The following is a 19,253-nucleotide window of genomic DNA, read 5'->3' on the forward strand; positions in this document are numbered from 1 at the left end:
GAGGCACGGCAAGGTTCATGGAGCAGTGCTACGGGCTGCTTGGGCTGCGGCGAACGCGATGGCGTGCTCGGAATCGAGCCAGCGTGGTTGTGGCCACGACGGCGACGTGCGGAGGCGGTGGCACGTGCGGGCGAGCTCGGTGTGGTCGTTGTGGTGCACGAGAAGGAAAACGGAGAGGGGGGAGGTAGCAGGGCTCACGGCGCGTCGGATGAGCGGGTCAGAAGTCGGGGACAAGCCGGAGCAAGCGGGGCGGCGAAGTGGATCTCCGGCGACGGGCGGTGAAGACGAGGTCGGTGTGGTGGCTTTAGGGCAAACGAGCACTGGGGGCTAGTCTGCTCGACGGGGAGGACGGTGGCGGAGCAGCTGGACACGGCAAGACGGCAAGGAGGCGACGGTGGCTGCGGTTTAAACATCTGCGCGAGCGCGGCAGTGTCGGCCATGGTGCGGGAGAGCGAGAGAGATGAGCAGGGGGAGTGAGGTGTCGGGGCGGTCAAGCGGGCGACGTGGAGGTCGACCAGCGCGTTCAGGGGTGAAGCGGCAAGCAGTTGGCGCGGTGGCGAGCTCTCGCGGCCGGCGCCATCTCCTGCCTGCCTGACTGGCGGGGAAGAAGCAGCTGGCTGGCACGGGCCAGCACAGTGTTGGGCCGCCAGGTGGGCCTGCCAGGTAGGTTGCGGCCAGGTAAGTCCCTTTCTTTCTATTTTCTGTTTTGTTTTATTTCTGCAAGTTTGTGGCATTTCTAAAAATAGCTAGACTCCTTCAAAAATCACCAAACTGCTCATGGCCACTGTTTGGAATAAATCCACCATGGAACATTTCAGTTTGAGCATTTAAATTATTTACTAGCACTTAAATGCTCAAATTCAAATAACTAATGATTTAATCCAGTGACCTCAGGATGACCTAGAAAATTGTGCACCATTTTTGCCAGAGGTTTAGGACCAAGGCAAAGATGATGAACATTTTAGAAGGGCATTTCAGGTTCATTGAAAATATTTTTAGTAAACCCTAGTTGGTTTCAGGGGGTGCTGGGGGTTCTGTCATCTCCATTTCCAAGTTTCTAATAAAGTTAAACATGATGCAAGCACTCTGATGCATGAACTATCTAGGGTGTGACAACTCACCCCCACTCAAAAGAATCTCGTCCCGAGATTTAGGGTCCGTCGGGAAGAAGGTGGGGTATTCAAGTCGAAGATGATCCTCCCTTTCCCAAGTGGCTTCTTTCTCGGAATGGTGTGACCATTGAACCTTGAGAAACTTGATGTTATGGCGTCGAGTGGTACGCTCGGCTTGATCAAGGATACGAACGAGATATTCCTGGTATGTGAGATTATCTTGGAGATCGTATGTTTCGTGGTCCACTCCACGGATAGGATCCAAGAAGCAACGCATGAGTTGAGAAACGTGGAAGACATCTTGAACTCCGGAGAGATGTGGAGGTAGTTCCAATTGGTAGGCAACTTCTCCTTGTTTCACTAGAATGCGAAAGGGACCAATGTAACGAGGATCCAATTTGCCTTTGATATCGAATCGTGGGTTCCCTTCAGAGGAGTAACCCAAAGGTAAGCCTTCTCGTCGACTTCAAAAGTCATGGCCTTATGTTTATGATCATATTGGCACTTTTGACGAGATTGGGCTGTTTTCAACTTTTCACGAACAATGTGAACTTGCTCTTCTGCTTCCTGGATCATGTCCGGGCTAAAGAATTGTCTTCCCCCGGTTTCTGACCAGTTAAGAGGCGTTCGACACCTTCGTCCATAGAGAACTTCAAAAGGACCTTTGCCCAAACTAGATTGATAGCTATTGTTATAAGAAAATTCGGGAAATGGAAGGCATTTCTCCCAATCCATTTCGAATGAGATAACAGAAGCTCGGAGCATGTCTTCCAGAATTTGATTGACGCGCTCTACTTGACCACTTGATTGAGGGTGGAAGGCTGTGCTAAAGGAGATACGAGTCCCCATAGCATTTTGGAAACTTTCCCAAAATCAAGAGGTGAAGAGACTTCCATGGTCTGAGTTAATCTCCAATGGAACACCATGAAGAGACACTATTCGAGAGATATACAGGTCTGCTAGCTGGCTAGCGGTTATACTCTCCCAAGCATGTAGGAAGTGTGCTACTTTGGAAAGATAATCAATGACAACGAAAATAGCATTATTCCCTTTCTTGGTCCTGGGAAACCCGGTGATGAAGTCCATACCGATTTTATCCCATTTCCATTCAGGAATAGCTAAAGGTTGAAGGGTGCCAGTAGGCCATTGATGCTCTGCTTTAACATGACGACAGACGTCGCAATTTGCAATATATTGAGCAATTTCTCTCTTCATCCTAGTCCACCAAAACCTCTGGCGTAGGTCTTGATACATTTTAGTACTACCGGGATGAATGGTGAAAGGGGATTCATGAGCTTCCTTAAGGATCAGCCGCCTCAGGTTTCGTGCCTTGGGAACCACTAAGAGGTTTCCAAAGAACATGGCACCTTGATCATCAATGGAGAAACAATTCGCGACTCCTTTCTTGATGTTTCTCTTGATACAGGAAATTCCCGGGTCAACCTTCTGTGCTTTGATGATCTGATCCGTAAGGGTAGGTTTCGCCACCAAGGTAGATAGGAATCCTTGAGGAACAATGTGAAGGTTAAGCTTCTGAAATTCCTCATGGAGAAGTGGTTGACCTTGTTGTAACATCATGTTGTTACAATAGGATTTACGACTTAGCGCATCAGCCATAACATTGGCTTTCCTCGAGGTGTAAGTTATTCCTAAGTCGTAATCTCAGATGAACTCGGCCCAACGTCTTTGCCTGATATTCAAATCCATTTGGGTGAAGATGTATTTCAGACTTTGGTGATCGGTGAAGATCTCGCAACGATTACCGAGTAGGTAATGTCGCTAGGTTTTGAGTGCATGGACTACAGCTGCAAGCTCTAGATCATGTGTGGGACAGTTTTCCTCATGTGGGTGTAACTGTCGTGAAGCATAGGCAATTACATGACGATCTTGCATGAGTATGCAACCTAGTCCTTGTCGTGAGGCGTCGCAATAGATAACAAAGTCCTTGGACAAATCTGGTGGTACCAGTACGGGAGCAGATATCAGGCGTCTTTTTAGTTCCTGAAAGTTGAACTCGCACTGTGGGGTCCACTCAAACTTTGTATCTTTCTTGAGGAGTTCAATTAGAGGCTTAGCAACCTTGGAGAAATTATCGACAAAGCGGCGATAGTAGCTCGCTAAGCCAAGGAAACTCCGAAGTTGCTTGACCGTTTCAGGTGGAGTCCAATCAAGGACAGCTTGAACTCGCTCGGGATTGACAGCAATACCCTTACCAAAGATTACGTGGCCTAGATAGGTCACTTCTGGCAACCAAAATTCACATTTGGAGAATTTGGCATAAAGGCAATGCTCTCGAAGTTTTGTCAATACTAGCCTTAGATGCTCGGCATGATCTTCCTTATTCTTGGAGTAGATGAGTATATCATCCAAATATACCACTACGAATTTATCCAAGTACTCCATGAATATTGAATTCATCAAATGAGAGAAGGTGGCTGGAGCATTGGTTAAACCGAAGGACATGACGGTGTACTCGTATTGGCCATAACGAGTAACAAAAGTCGTTTTGGGAATGTCCCTGTTCTTGATTTTGATTTGATGGTAGCCCAACCTCTAATCCATTTTGGAGAAGACTGAGGATCCAGCGAGCTGATCATACAGATCGTTGATCCTGGGGAGCGGATACTTGTTCTTTATGGTGACCAAGTTGACGGGTTGATAATCTACAACCATCGGATCTGTACCATCCTTCTTCTTGACGAAGAGGACGGGGCAAGCCCATGGAAAAGAACTAGGACGGATGAAACCCTTTTTCAAGGACTCATTGAGTTGTTTCTTAAGCTCAGCTAGTTCTAGGGGTGCCATCTTATAGGGTCTTCTAGAGATTGGAACGGTTCCTGGTACAAGGTCTATCACGAACTCGACATCTCTGTCAGGTGGGACACCTGGCAGTTCTTCTGGAAAGACATCCGGAAAGTCACGGACTACCGGTATGTCCTCGAGGTCTGGAAGAGGACTGGCATTAAGAGAGTAGAGTTGACGCTTGGCCACTCGGGTTAAGACATTGATTGTCTTGCCCGATGGGTGAGTAAGTTGAACTGTTCTAGTGGCACAATCAATCTTAGCATAATGGGCTAACATCCAGTCCATACCTAAGATGATATTTATGTCCGGGGACTTGAGAGGTATTAAGGATGCAAGGAAGACAAGTCTATCGACAAGAATTTCATTCCCATGGCTTACTCTAGAAGTTTTCCATTTGGAACCCAGAGTTTGAATTTCCATGGAAGTGGGCATGTCACAAAATGTGGTGTTATGCAACCGAGCATAGCTCTCAGATATGAATGAATGAGATGCTCCAGTATCAAAAAGAACAAATGTCGGATGGCAGTTAACAAGGAGTGTACCAAGGACGATGTTGGGATCATCATGAGCCTCCTCTGCTGGGACATAGTTAACATGGCCACGTGCAGTGGTGGCTGGCTTGGCATAAAGCACCTTTCCCGTTGGCTTACCATGGCCAACGGACTTTCCAGACTGGTAGGGGTTATTGTTTTGGGGACACTCTCGGCTATAGTGACCCGGCTCTCCGCACTGGAAGCATGTCACCGTGTTGGTGCGCGGAGCAGCATTGGCGGCCGGTCCACCATAAGCCTTAGGCGGTGCATACTGCTGGGTTGGGCGAGGCGCCTCATAGGATGGCCTCAAAGTGAACCTGGGTGGCAGAGTTGTGTTTGGAATCCACACCCGACGCTTCTGAGAATCAGAGCCGGATGAAGAACCAAAATCATGGGAATGCTTACGTGTAGCTTCATAGTCAGTCTGACCGGTTTTAGCACAGATGGCTTTTTTCACAAGCTTCTGGAAGGAGGTGCACTCGTGCAAACGGAGGTCACGGCGAAGCTCGGGGCTAAGTCCCTTCCGGAACCTCTCCTGCTTCTTGGCGTCAGTGGACACTTCCTCAGGTGCATAATGCGACAAGTTTCCAAACTCACGGCTGTAGGCATCCACGGTCAATCTGCCTTGGGTGAAGTTGCAGAATTCCTCTCTCTTATGATCCATAAGACCCTCCGGAATGTGGTGTTCACGGAAAGATGCACTGAATTCTGCCCAAGTGGTAACCTGGTCGGCTGGGCGCATAGCCTCATAGTTTTCCCACCAAAAGCTAGCAGTGCCCTCAAGGCGATAAGCAGCGTAAGTGACTTTGTCAGCTTCGGCTACGCGTGCAGAACGTAGCTTATGGGTAATGCTGCGAAGCAAATCATCCGCATCGAGAGGCTCAACAGAATGATGGAAGGTTGGTGGGGTCAGCTTGATGAAATCATTGAGAGATACCAAGTCGTTCCTCTGGGAACGTGCAGTATTCTGCACGATGCGTTCTAACAACAGGTTGGTCTCACATTTATTCCTTTCTGCCTCCAACATGACTTCAGCCAAGGAAGGTGGATGGGGCAGATTCCCATCCCTAGCTCCAATGGCTTCACCCTGCTCCTGAACAGCAGGGGTGCTTCGGGTGTTCACCATCCTAGGACAACAAAACAACGGTTTAGACAAGGATGGCAAAACTCTGGCATAAGAATGCAGAATGTAATGGATGACATAGAATGCAGAGATGTTCATTTGTACGACATGGTAATACAGAAACTGCCATATATACACCATCGGTCATACACACCATACATAGTTTAGTACAAGCCCAAGATGAAGTACAACTACGGTGAAAGAACGGTACATCTCATCAAAGGCATTCCAAGCTCCTATACATTATTTTTCTACGCCTCTGGAATTCAGTACACACTAAGTCATATTCCACCAGACGCGCAGGACTGTGGAGATACAACGGATACAACACTAGTGAAGCTACTACCAACTCAGACGTCTCCATAGTAATCTTCATAGAGATTACCACCATGTCCTGGGAGCTGAACATGATCATCTGGAAACAGTTAGTCCTGTAGAGCTTGCGGTCCATAAGGACTTGGATGTGGCCTTGGTCCAACAAACGGTGGCAGACGGGGTCCATGGGGAGGGGTGATGCCTCCTACATCATGCCAGTCCATACGATCTGGCAGACCAGACAGCACGGGGTACAAATCCCTCATGTCCATATACCCAGCCTGCACAGCAGGTGCAAACCGTGTCAAAGTGGCCCAGTGATCAGATCGACTGTTGAAAAGCTCCATTCGCAAAGCACGATTCTCGCGGTCCTTATCCTCAAGCAACGTTGTGGTAGTGCGGAGTAGCGAATCCTCATGGGAGGAGTCAGCGTAGAGAGCCTGATAGTAACCTTCTACCCCAGGGAGTGATGCTGGCATATAGCGGAACTCAGTGTTCCGAAGCAAGGGAAGTCTAGCTCGCATGATAGTCATCATCGAGTAAGCAGCGTCCTGCACGGAAATCTCGATGGTAACCCCAAGTCCATATGAACAATGGAGGGGTTCAGTAGCTCCAGGATAGGAAGGGTATATCCTAACTGTGCAAAGGTATTGGCTCTGATTGAAATCTCGATACTACTCCTCAACGGTATACTCAGGATACCATCGATAACCAGCCTCGGTCATCACGCGGACCAGCATGGTTGTGTGACCAGGTACATCGAGGCACCGAGTCAAACGAACCACTTGATTCTGGATGCGGGTGGCCATCTGAAAGCACGAAATAATGCAAAGGCATTAGAATTTTCTAGGAGAAATCGGACGGCATAACGGCTGTAATTGCTCAGAAAAAGATTTGAGACATTCACAACAGTTGGCAAAGCCACTCGGCAACATCATATCAAGGTTCTGGTTCAACTGACAACATACTAAAAGTAGTAGAAACTGAACTGAGGCCTGGAACCAACAATCCTAAGATTCTAAGGATTAGTAACACGTGAACCTGATAGAGAGATGAGATCCTAGTCCTTCACCCACGTAGAAAGAGAAAAGGATGACTCAGATCAGAGGGCGTAAGGTAAAGGAGTAAAAAGAGCCTTACGTCCCTCCCACAATCAATTTCCCTACATATAACTAAAGCATTTCTAGACTCGACATCGACCAGTTTGGCTTAACGAACCTACAGGCAGTCCGGCTCTGATGCCAACGCTGTCAGGACCCCAATTCTAAGTCACACCGATCTAGCCTGTAACACCTCATATCACTTTGCGGCCTCACGCACGGTATCCCCACGGGTGCCGCCTTACCATGGCTCGGGACCGTTTGCGCCTTTTGGCTCACGTATATGATAGTGTCGCTAGCATCCATATGACAGAGAACCCGGGCCGACATGACTAGTCGTGAACCCAAAGTGGCACTAACTTACAGGGACATGCATACATGAACCAACATCGAGCATGTCGGTCAACGGCGTATGAATCCGGGTTGTAGCAACTAGGCTAACAGGACTCCGGGAACCCGGGCTGTAGCAGGCTAGCAGGACTCCGGATGTCTCTGAGTGACATTTCCTTGAAGGGACGGACACAAGAACGAGGTGAATCACATGTTGGCCAGTCTAAGTGTTCTGGAACAGTAGTGCTGGGCTAGCAAGACTCCGGTAAACCGGGGTGTAGCGGACTACCAAGGCTCAGTGGAAGCACCAGACTACATTTCCCCATAAGAGAGGCTACCAAGGATAAACAACTAGATTGTCGGATCCCACACATACCAAGCATTTCACACATACACACAATATGCTCGATATGTGTAAATACAACATGGCATCACAACAAAACTCTACAACTCAAAGTACTTTATTTAGAAGGCTCTAGAGAGCCATACATAATATGTTCATACAGGTAGGGGTCACACGACCCGACACTCAGGTCATACAAACATACAAGAACATGCAGAAGCAAACTTGTCTGCGTAGAGACAACTAGAAAGCAAGAAGGCTTGACGAAGCATGTCTATCTACAAGGCCCTTCACGGCTCAGGATCACCACCTAGGTGGCAAGTCACTCGTTAACGTCGAGATCTACATAGAATCCATCGGAGGGGGCGGTGTTCTCCTCTGCAATAGTAATTAAGCAAACATGAGTACAAAGGTACTTAGCAAGACTTACAAAGATCCTACTACACACGCAACATTCTCAAGAAGGATAGTGGGGTTATTGCAACAAGCCAGCTTTGACTCTTGGCTAAGCTATCCTATGAGACAGCAACTTGTAAATGTTTTGCGCACACGAGTCCACTACTCACCACAACAATACACTACCCTGGATCCTCCTCTGTCATCCTACGGAAGGGCCATCCACGGCACTCACACTTGTCTTGGGGCTTTTAGGAGTATCCATTTACTTGTCTATGAACTATATAGGCAACCAAGTAGTCCTTTACCGCGGACGCGGCTATTCGAATAGATGATGTTAACCCTGTAGGGGTGTACTTCTTCACACACGCTCTCACCATTTACCGCCGCTTACACGACATGTACTCGGCAACCTTCAAGCGGAAGCCCAATGAGGGTGTCGGCCATGGCCTACCTAAACACTCAAGTCTCTAGTCCAGGTTTATTGCCTATCCAGATTCCATCCGCAGGGAGTCCGGCCAAGGTTTCCACATACGGCCCCGAACAATGTGTATAGGGTTCCCGAGACACCAAACGGGCGACTCGGTACACTTTGCCACGGTGTATCTACCGCATCATAGCCCACCCCTAGGGTCAGCGCTACGCACGGCCTCCAACACATATCCTATAAACACCAGAAACTAGTTGCAACTCCTGGACAGAGGACTAGGGTGGTTAAGAAGCCGAGAGGGTCATTGTTAGGATCCCAATGCATGGTAGTAACTGGTTCTTAAATCACACATACAGATCTCGGTGCTTAAGGACGGTTCCAGTGAAACAACCCACCATGTACTCCTACATGGCCTCTCATCGATACCTTTACCAAATCGTGTTCAACACATCACTCACATTACCGACATATTCATTTCACTCTAGCCCATCACCCAGATGAACCAGACCTGACACAACTCTAAGCATAGCAGGCATAGCAAGGTAGGAAACACAGACATGGCTCAATCAACTCCTACACATGCTAGTGGGTTTCATCTAGTTATTGTGGCAATGACAGGTCATGCAGAGGAAATGGGTTCAACTACCCCAGCACACAGTAGTTTGAAACGTTGTTGTCTTAAATGCAGTAATTGAGAGCAGGAGCGAGAACATGGGATTGTATCGATATGATCAATGGGGATGCTTGCCTTATGGAGTGGTAGTAGGATACTGCCCTTTAGTCGGATATTCATGGGTATCCTCGGAGGCAGAACCTACCACGAAAGACACATCGGAACACAATCATCACATGGCAATATGCAACAATATGATGCATGCTATGACTTGGCAATATGGGTGTGTTTTGGCTAATGCATTCTAAAACAGGTTGGTTTGAGTCCATTTGAATCAAAGATTCAAATGAAAGCCCATGATATGGAGTCATATTAATGCATTAGCTTGTTTCACTTACACAGCAAGGTTAAAGTGTTCTGGCATGCATGAAACCATTACAGATGGAAATATTGGATTTTTCTGATCAATTTTCATATATAAAACTTTGCATTTGGAGCTACAAATTATTTTCTATGATTTTTAGAAGTTAACACTATTTTCTGGAAATTCCTGAATAAGAATAAATCCAGAAAATGCATTACTGCGTCAGCATTGCGTCACTGTGACGTCAACAGTCAACTGGGGCGTCCAGGTCAAACCTGGCCAGTGGGACCCACTGGCCAGTGTCTCTGTTAGTTAACTAACTAAATTAGTATTATTTTAACTCCTAATCTAGGTTTGACCAGGGGGCAGGGCCCACATGGTCAAATGGGTCAAACCCACCGGCGACATGACGCCCGCGAGGCCAGACGCAACAGAGCAACATGGGATTCCTCCTCCGACGACCAAATGGACGGTGGAGGACATCTACGTGTAGCTGGGAGCGAGCCGCGTCGGGTGGTGCTAGTGGTTGGGCTAGGGGTCGCCGGAAACGACGCCGTGACCAGTTTGGCAGCGGCCAGAGCTCGGACTCGTCGCCAGGAGGCACAGCGAGGTGCATGGAGCAGTGCTACGGGTTGCTTGGGCTGCGGCGAGCGCGATGGCGTGCTCGGAATCGAGCCAGCGTGGTTGTGGCCACGACGGTGACGTGCGGAGGCGGCGGCGCGTGCGGGCGAGCTCGATGTGGTCGTTGTGGTGCACGAGAAGGCAAACAGAGAGGAGGAGGTAGCAGGGCTCACAGCGCGTCGGATGAGCTGGTCAGAGGAGTCGGGGATGAGCCGGAGCAAGCGGGGCGGCGAAGTGGATCTCCGGTGACGGGCGGTGAAGACGAGGTCGGTGCGGTGGCTTCAGGGCGAACGAGCGCTCGGGGCTCAGTCTGCTCGACGGAGAGGACAGTGGCGGAGCTGCTGGACACGGCGAGACGGCGAGGAGGCGACGGTGGTTGCGGTTTTCACGTCGGCGCGAGTGCGACAGCGTCGGCCATGATGGGGGAGAGTGAGAGAGAGGAGCATGGAGGAGAGTGAGGTGTCGGGGTGGTCGAGCGGGCGACGTGGAGGTCGACCAGCGCGTTCAGGGGCGAAGAGGCAAGCAGCTGGCGCGGTGGCGAGCTCACGCGGCCGGCGCCACCTCCTACATACCTGCCTGGCTGGGAAGAAGCAGCTGGCTGGCACGGGCCAGCACAGTGCTGGGCCGCCAGGTGAACCTGCCAGGTAGGTTGCGGCCAGGTAAGTCACTTCCTTTTTATTTTATGTTTTGTTTTATTTCTGTAAGTTTGTGGCATTTCTAAAAATAGCTAGACTCCTTCAAAAATCACCAAACTGCTCATGGCCACTTTTTGGAATAAATCCAACATGGAACATTTCAGTTTTAGGATTATTTGAGCATTTAAATTATTTACTAGCATTTAAATGCTCAAATTCAAATAACTAATGATTTAATCCTGTGACCTTAGGATGACCTAGAAAATTGTGCACCATTTTTGTCAGAGGTTTAGGACCAAGGCAAAGATGATGAACATTTTAGAAGGGCATTTCAGGTTCATTGAAAATATTTTTAGTAAACCCTAGTTGGTTTCAGGGGGTGCTGGGGGTTCTGTCATCCCCATTTCCAAGTTTCTGATAAAGTTAAACATGATGCAAGCACTCTATTGCATGAACTAGCTAGGGTGTGACACTGGAACATATCTATATGGATGGGGGATGTCAATAGCTACTCAACGAGCTAAAGAACGTCAAAATCGGACTCTGGATGTGGAAGATATGACCGAAACAAGAAATCAGCCGAAGCAGTTTTTGAACTAGCGGACAGTCCGGTCCTGGGTAGCGGACAGTCCGGTCTTCATCCGAAAACCTTATGACTCGAGCGGATAGTCCGGTATGGCAGAGCGGACAGTCCGGTCTATGAGCGATTCGCTCCTGATGCGAGCGCACAGTCCGGTACGGGGGTCCGGACAGTTCGGTGTGGGTTGGGAAGGCACGGAATTGAAATTTTTGGGCGAAAATGAATGGTTTTGGGGTCAAAATTGAGGAGATTTCGTGGATGGAAGGTGGGGAAACTTGTGGGGAAGCTAGATCCACTCGAAACACAACGAATCCATGGATCAAAATCAACAAAACATTATCAAACCAACAAATCACAAAAAAATTGGGGCTATTTTTGGTGGGGATTTTCGGATTTTAGGACGAAGTCAAGCAAAGCAAGGCTAGAAAACGGTGGGGGAGACTCCAAATTCGTGATCAACGTGGCTCATGATACCAAGATGTTGTAGGGTGGAGACCCTAAGCGTAGATCTTTCACGAATTGGAGGGGAATCCACGAAGAACACGAAGAACATGAAGAACAAGAGGGGAAATCACAAGAGGAAAACACTCAAGAACAAGTCCAATCACACATCCACTAGACTCACAACCACACAAGATCCACAAAGGCGCAAGAACGACAAAGGGAAAGATACAAGGTAAATTTCATCCCAAATCCAAAAGAGATGAGGTCTTGTTGATCCTATGATGGGGATCCTTCTCCAAGAGGAGGCCTTGATATCCACAAGAGAATCTTCTCCAAGAGGAGGGCTTGATCTCTAAGAGGAGCTTCTCCAAGATGAGGTCTAGATCTCCAAGAGGAGGAAGATGAGCAAACCTCTCTCTTTGTCTATCAAATACTTTGCTAACCCTAAAAACTAAGAGGAGCGCAGAATATATAGTCTAGGGGCGAAGGGGTATGGGCCTCGGTGGTTACATGGGCTTTTTAGCCCAATTCGTAGCGAAACTGGGCCTACCAGACAGTCCGGTGGTAAGGACCGGACAGTCCGGTGAGGACAGATGCATTTTTGTGTGCCACTGGATTGTCCGCTATGGGGACCGGACTGTCTGGTAGTGCAATTTCTATGCGACCGGACTGTCCGTCGTGGGGACAGGACTGTCCGGTAGTGCAATTTCTGCATGCTTCGTTTTCTTCGTCTTGACACCTCCGGTGAGCTCTTGGGTCTTGGGGTCCTTCTCCTTGGCCTACGGGAAGCTTCCTAGCTGCTTGGTGGTGGTTGCCCTTGTACCTAATGATGCACAACGTTCCATGGTGAGGTAGCACCCAAGTCCAATGGATATTCATGTAAATCTCAAAGAGGAGCGGGTTCCCCTTAAGTCCGGTAGGTCCACTTGGGGCTTGAGGGGCTATGAAGGTGTACATGGAGATCACCGTAGGATGCTCCGCATCAGCTTGGGGATGCTGATACATCTCCGCGTGTCTATAATTTTTTATTGTTCCATGCCAATATTATACAACTTTCATATACTTTTGGCAACTTTTTATACTATTTTTGGGGACTAACATATTGATCCGGTGCCCAGTGTCAGTTCCTGTTTGTTGCATGTTTTTTGTTTCGCAGAAAATCCATATCAAACGGAGTCCAAACAGGATAAAAACTGACGGAGATTTTTTTAGAATATATGTGATTTTTGGGAAGAAAAATCAATGCGAGACAATGCCCGAGGGGGGCACGAGGAAAGGGGTTGCCCCAGGGGGTGGGCGCGCCCCTGGCCCTTGTGGACACCCCATAAGGCGGTTGGTGCCCTTCTTTCGTCACAAGAAAGCCAATATCCGGATAGAAATCGTGTTAAAATTTCAGCCCAATCAGAGTTACGGATCTCCGGGAATATAAGAAACGGTGAAAGGGCGGAATCAGGGAACACATAAACAGAGAGAGACAGATCCAATCTCGGAGGGGCTCTCGCCCCTTCGCCGCCATGGAGGCCATGGACCAGAGGGTAAACCCTTCTCCCATCTAGGGAGAAGGTCAAGGAAGAAGAAGAAGAAGAAGGGGGGGCTCTCTCGCCCTCTCTCCCGGTGGCGCCGGAACGCCACCGGGGCCATCATCGTGTGACGGTGATCTACACCAATACCTCCGTCATATTCACCAACATCTTCATCACCTTCCCCCATCTATCTACAGCGGTCCACTCTCCCACAACCTGTTGTACCCTCTACTTGAACATGGTGCTTTATGCTTCATATTATTATCCAATGATGTGTTGCCATCCTATGATGTCTGAGTAGATTTTCGTTGTCCTATCGGTAATTCGTGAATTGCTATGATTGGTTTAATTTGCTTGTGGTTATGTTGTTGTTCTTTGGTGCCCATTGATATGTCTCCAACGTATCTACTTTTCCAAACACTTTTGCCCTTGTTTTGGACTCTAACTTGTATGATTTGAATGGAACTACCCCGGACTGACGCTGTTTTCAGCAGAATTGCCATGATGTTGTTTTATGTGCAGAAAACAAAAGTTCTCATAATGACCTGAAACTCTACGGAATACCTTACAATAAATAATAAAAAATCCTCGCCGAAGATGAAGACCAGGGGGCCCACACCCTTGCTACGAGGGTGGGGGACGCCCCCCCTAGGGCGCGCCCCCCTACCTCGTGGGCCCCCTGGAGACCCCCCGACTCCAACTCCAGCTCTATATAACTGCTTTTGGGGAGAAAAAATAGGAGAGAAGAAATCATCGCGTTTTACGATACGAAGCCGCTGCCAAGCCCTAAAACCTCTCGGGAGGGCTAATCTGGAGTCCGTTCGGGGCTCCGGAGAGGGGGATTCGTCGTCGTCGTCATCATCAACCATCCTCCATCACCAATTTCATGATGCTCACCGCCGTGCGTGAGTAATTCCATCGTAGGCTTGCTGGACGGTGATAGGTTGGATGAGATTTATCATGTAATCGAGTTAGTTTTGTTAGGGTTTGATCCCTAGTATCCACTATGTTCTGAGATTGATGTTGCTATGACTTTGCTATGCTTAATGCTTGTCACTAGGGCCCGAGTGCCATGATTTCAGATCTGAACCTATTATGTTTTCATCAATATATGAAAGTTCTAGATCCTATCTTGCAAGTCTATAGTCACCTATTATGTGTTATGATCCGTTAACCCCGAAGTGACAATAATCGGGATACTTACCGGTGATGACCGTAGTTTGAGGAGTTCATGTATTCACTATGTGCTAATGCTTTGTTCCGGTTCTCTATTAAAAGGAGGCCTTAATATCCCTTAGTTTCCATTAGGACCCCGCTGCCACGGGAGGGTAGGACAAAAGATGTCATGCAAGTTCTTTTCCATAAGCACGTATGACTATATTTGGAATACATGCCTACATTACATTGACGAATTGGAGCTAGTTCTCTGTCACCCTATGTTATGATTGTTACATAATGAACCGCATCCGGCATAATTATCCATCATTGATCCGATGCCTACGAGCTTTCCATATACTGGTTTATGCTTATTTACTTTCTCGTTGCTATTGTTACAATCACTACAAAATACCAAAAACACTACTTTGCTTTCGTTACTTTTTTGTTACCGTTACCATCACTATCATATTACTTTGCTACTAAACACTTTGCTGCAGATACTAAGTTTCCAGGTGTGGTTGAATTGACAACTCAGCTGCTAATACTTGAGAATATTCTTTGGCTCTCCTTATGTCGAATCAATAAATTTGGGCTGAATGCTCTACCCTCGAAAGCTGTTGCGATCCCCTATACTTGTGGGTTATCACCCATCATATGAGCGCACGCGTGGATCACACCATAGGGTTAGTTGTATGTTGATTGGACTATGTATTGGAGGGTAAGAGTGACAGAAGCTTCAACCTAGCATAGAAATTGATGCATACGGGATTGAAGGGGGGCCAATATATCTTAATGTATGGTTGGGTTTTACCTTAATGAATGTTAGTAGTAGCGGAAGCTTGCTAATAGTTCTGATCATATGTGCATAGAATTCCAAGTCAGAGATGACATGCTAGCAACGGCCTCTCCCACTTAAAACTTGCTATCGGTCTATAAAGTAGTCAATTGCTTAGGGACAATTTCGCAACTCCTACCACCACTTTTCCACACTCGCTATACTAACTTTATTGCTTCTTTACCTAAAACAGCCCCTAGTTACACCTACAAAGTACTTCTAGTTTCATACTTGTTCTGGGTAAAGCGAATGTTAAGCGTGCGTAGAGTTGTATCGGTGGTTGATAAAACTTGAGGGAATATTTATTCTACCTTTATCTCCTCATTGGGTTCGACACTCTTACTTATCGAAAGAGGCTACAATTGATCCCCACTTGTGGGTTATCACCGCGTGGATCTGATCCAGAATCTGCGCTCGAGCGCCACGGCGGGGTGGCAAGCAGGCAAAGGTGCGGCAGCGACGGCGAGTGGTGCGACCGCGGGGGCGAGTGGTGCGGCAGCGGCGAGGGGGATTTGGCTCGAGCATAAGGTCGAGGCGAGGAGGCGGAAGTGTATGGGTATTTTTTCCCAGCGAATCGTTTTTTCCTTGCATAATTGTTTTTACTTTGCAGATTAATGATGGATTACGGGTTTAATACACAAAACCACAAGGGCTTTTCTGTAAAAAGTGTGTGACGGTGAGCGGTTTTATATTACTAGCAAAAGGGCTCGTGCGTTGCAACGGGAGAGAAAATTAAAGTGTTCAGAATAACACCCGGCAACGCAGCATGACGGGGGTAGGGATGCATCGTGCCTAGGTAGAAATTCATCTCATGCTTTAATACCCATTACTGTGAAATATTATTACCACCGGATTTCAAAGTAGCCCCGTCTAATTCAAAAATTTCCTATGGGTGACTTCATCAATTTCAAATCTCAATCATTGGGGTGAGTGTACGCCAGCGCCTGCATCTATACTTTTTCCTTCAACCTTTGTATGCAACAATTTAATGTGTCATCTAAAAAAAGTAATTTAATGTGTCCATTTGCATCGAAAGAAAAAAATTGTCGAACTTTTCTACCGACACATTCGTGTTGCCACTTTTCATGTTCGTCACCATCGTCGATGATGGTAGGATTTTGGCATCCGCAACTGGAAAAGATTGATGAAGCTGTATTCATGTCATTTGACAATGTTTCCTTCAGTTTCACACTACATCAGATGAAAGAGTAGTGGTGTATTGAAGTTGGATTTTTCATAATTTATTAAAATATTTGATTGCAAGCGGGTTTTTACGATGTTGAATTTTCTTTAAGAGAAGGACGCGACTAACTACCAGACGTACTGATTTTAAGAAGAGATGCGGACGACCCGTACTAGCTTTGATCTGGTGAATGCAAGAGGAGAGTGAGGCTGAGGCATGCATGCGACCCAGCATGAGGCGCGAGTGAGCACCTCATTTTTGAACATGCATGCATATACCAACAAATTTGATGATGTCAGCAAATATTCCTTCAAAAAACAAACTTCAAAATGATTTGTAGGTCAAACCGTCGGGCGGATTGGAAAACCGTTTTCACATAAAAAATCATCGCGACGAGAGCTTCGAAACTAGATCCCATGTTGGTATGTTTCAACAACTTTTTTTTCAGGTCAAAAGTTACCACGCTGAACTACGTAAGTTATCACGCATGCAGTACGTAATTTATCAACCGTATGGCAGGATTTTAGCGATAGATCTGCACGATCCCCTTCAATGGCTCCCGCTTCCCCCTTTCTCCCCCGATCGATTAGTTTGAAAATAATAAAAAACACAAATTGAGAAGAAAAAAGTGTCCTATATGGGATTCAAACCTGCGTCGGGTAGCAAGGACACACCAAATGCTAATACCAACAACCATTACACCAACCTACAAATATTGTTCAATGCTTGAAAACAAAATCGTCTAAACTCTTTCTCACCATTGTCAGATGACAAAAAGAAATGTATTTTCCTCAAAAAAATTCCACTGCATAAATGATGATGTACTATACGTGTGAATGTATAGAGGGGCTCCTCTATGAATTTTTATCAGGGTCAGGTACATAAGTTATCAGGTCCGGGATGTGTGAGTTACCATGTTATTCACACAAAAGTTATCGAGGTGATGTTTTATCAACCCCCCCCCCCCACCACCACCACCACCCCCATCGCCAAAGTTATTAGGACCGGGATACATAAATTATCAGATCTATGATGTGTGAGTTACCATGCTATTGACACAAAAGCTATTGAGGGATATTTCATCAACTCCCCCCACCCCCACCTCGTTGCCAAAGTTACCAGGATAGGGGACATAAGTTATCAGGTCTGCGATGTGTGAGTTACCATGCTATTCATACAAAAAGTTATCGAAGGTATGTTTACACTAGGTTTTTTGGGTTAAAAAAGCTACCATGATATTTGTACATAAACTATCGGGTCTACGATGTGTGAGTTATCATGCTATTCATACAAAAAAGTTATCGAAGGTATGTTTACACTAGTTTTTTTGGGTCAAAAAAGCTACCACGATATTTGTACATAAGCTACCAGGTCTATGATGTGTGAGTTACCATGCTATTGATACAAAAGCTATCGAGGGGATATTTCATCAACTCCCCCCCCCCCCTCCTTGTTGCCAAAGTTACCAGGATAAGGTGCATAAGTTATCAGGTTTGCGATGTGTGAGTACCATGCTATTCACATAAAAGCTCGTCAACTCCCCCCTCCCCTTCGACCGCCAAAGATATTAGGACAGGGGTAAATAAGTTATCGGGTCTTTAAATGTGTAAGTTATCATTCTATTCACAAAAAAAATACCGGGGGATATTTGATCAATTCCTCAAAGAAAAAGGAAAAAGGAATCAACAGGGAATGGCCAAAAAGTATGATGTGCATTCTTTTGCACAACAAAATAGTTTAGCTGAGCTGGTTAGTGTGTGTTTCACATTAGCTGCTTGGTGTGTGTTCAAATCTCATATTCAGTGCCATTTTTTTGGACTAAAAATGTAACCAGGGTGTGCCAATAGATCTAGCACCCAAAAAAATGACAGATCCAATCCAGAGAAAAAAAATCACGGTAGTCAATTCCATAGTCTCCGAATTCTTCTCACTAAATTCGCCATCAAGTTAGCAGGTCATTTACATTTAATCTTGAACAAAGAGCCACTATGCTACACATTCACAGTCTGGGCGAAATTGACAACAACAAAGTTTAGGTGAGTTGGTTACTGTGGTGGTGCACATCCAGGAGGTTTGGGGTTCGAATCTTGGCCGCTGGACGAGGCCCGAATCGTATGTGCCTGTCGCTAAATTCCTGCCGGCAGGGATTTAGCTTTTCCGTTAAGAGGATGTTTGTTTGTTTTGTTATTATATGTCCTTTTTTTCACTATTTAGATTTGGCCCAAACGCAAACATTTCACGTAGACATCAGATAGACTATTTCTCAGAGAGAGAGAAAAACACGCACACTTTGTGAGATGCACGCGCATCTCACCCCCTAATCTCAAATCAAAAGAAACGTCGGCATCGGCCGCACCATTTTGGTGAGATGCACGCACACGCACACTATTTTTTTTGCAAAAAGAATATATTAAATCGGCCAGGCCGAGCGGCCGCCATGTGTCCTTCCTTGTCTCCTCCCGTCCTGCCTTCGAACTGAACGAAGCCGAAATGAATCATAAAAGCATATTATGACGAAATCTAAACTAATCAAAAAAGCATATTATGACAGTGGACAACAGCTTATTACGACGGTGAACGGGCAGGGATTTAGCTTTTCCGCTGGACGAGGCCCGAATCGTATGTGTCTGTCGCTAAATTCCTGCCGGCAGGGATTTAGCTTTTCCGTTAAGAGGATGTTTGTTTGTTTTGTTATTATATTTCCTTTTTTTCACTATTTGGATTTGGCCCAAACGCAAACATTTCACGTAGACATCAGATAGACTATTTCTCAGAGAGAGAGAAAAACACGCACACTTTGTGAGATGCAC

This window comes from Triticum aestivum, chromosome 6A, assembly GCF_018294505.1.
Source record: "Triticum aestivum cultivar Chinese Spring chromosome 6A, IWGSC CS RefSeq v2.1, whole genome shotgun sequence".
Taxonomy (NCBI): domain Eukaryota; kingdom Viridiplantae; phylum Streptophyta; class Magnoliopsida; order Poales; family Poaceae; genus Triticum; species Triticum aestivum.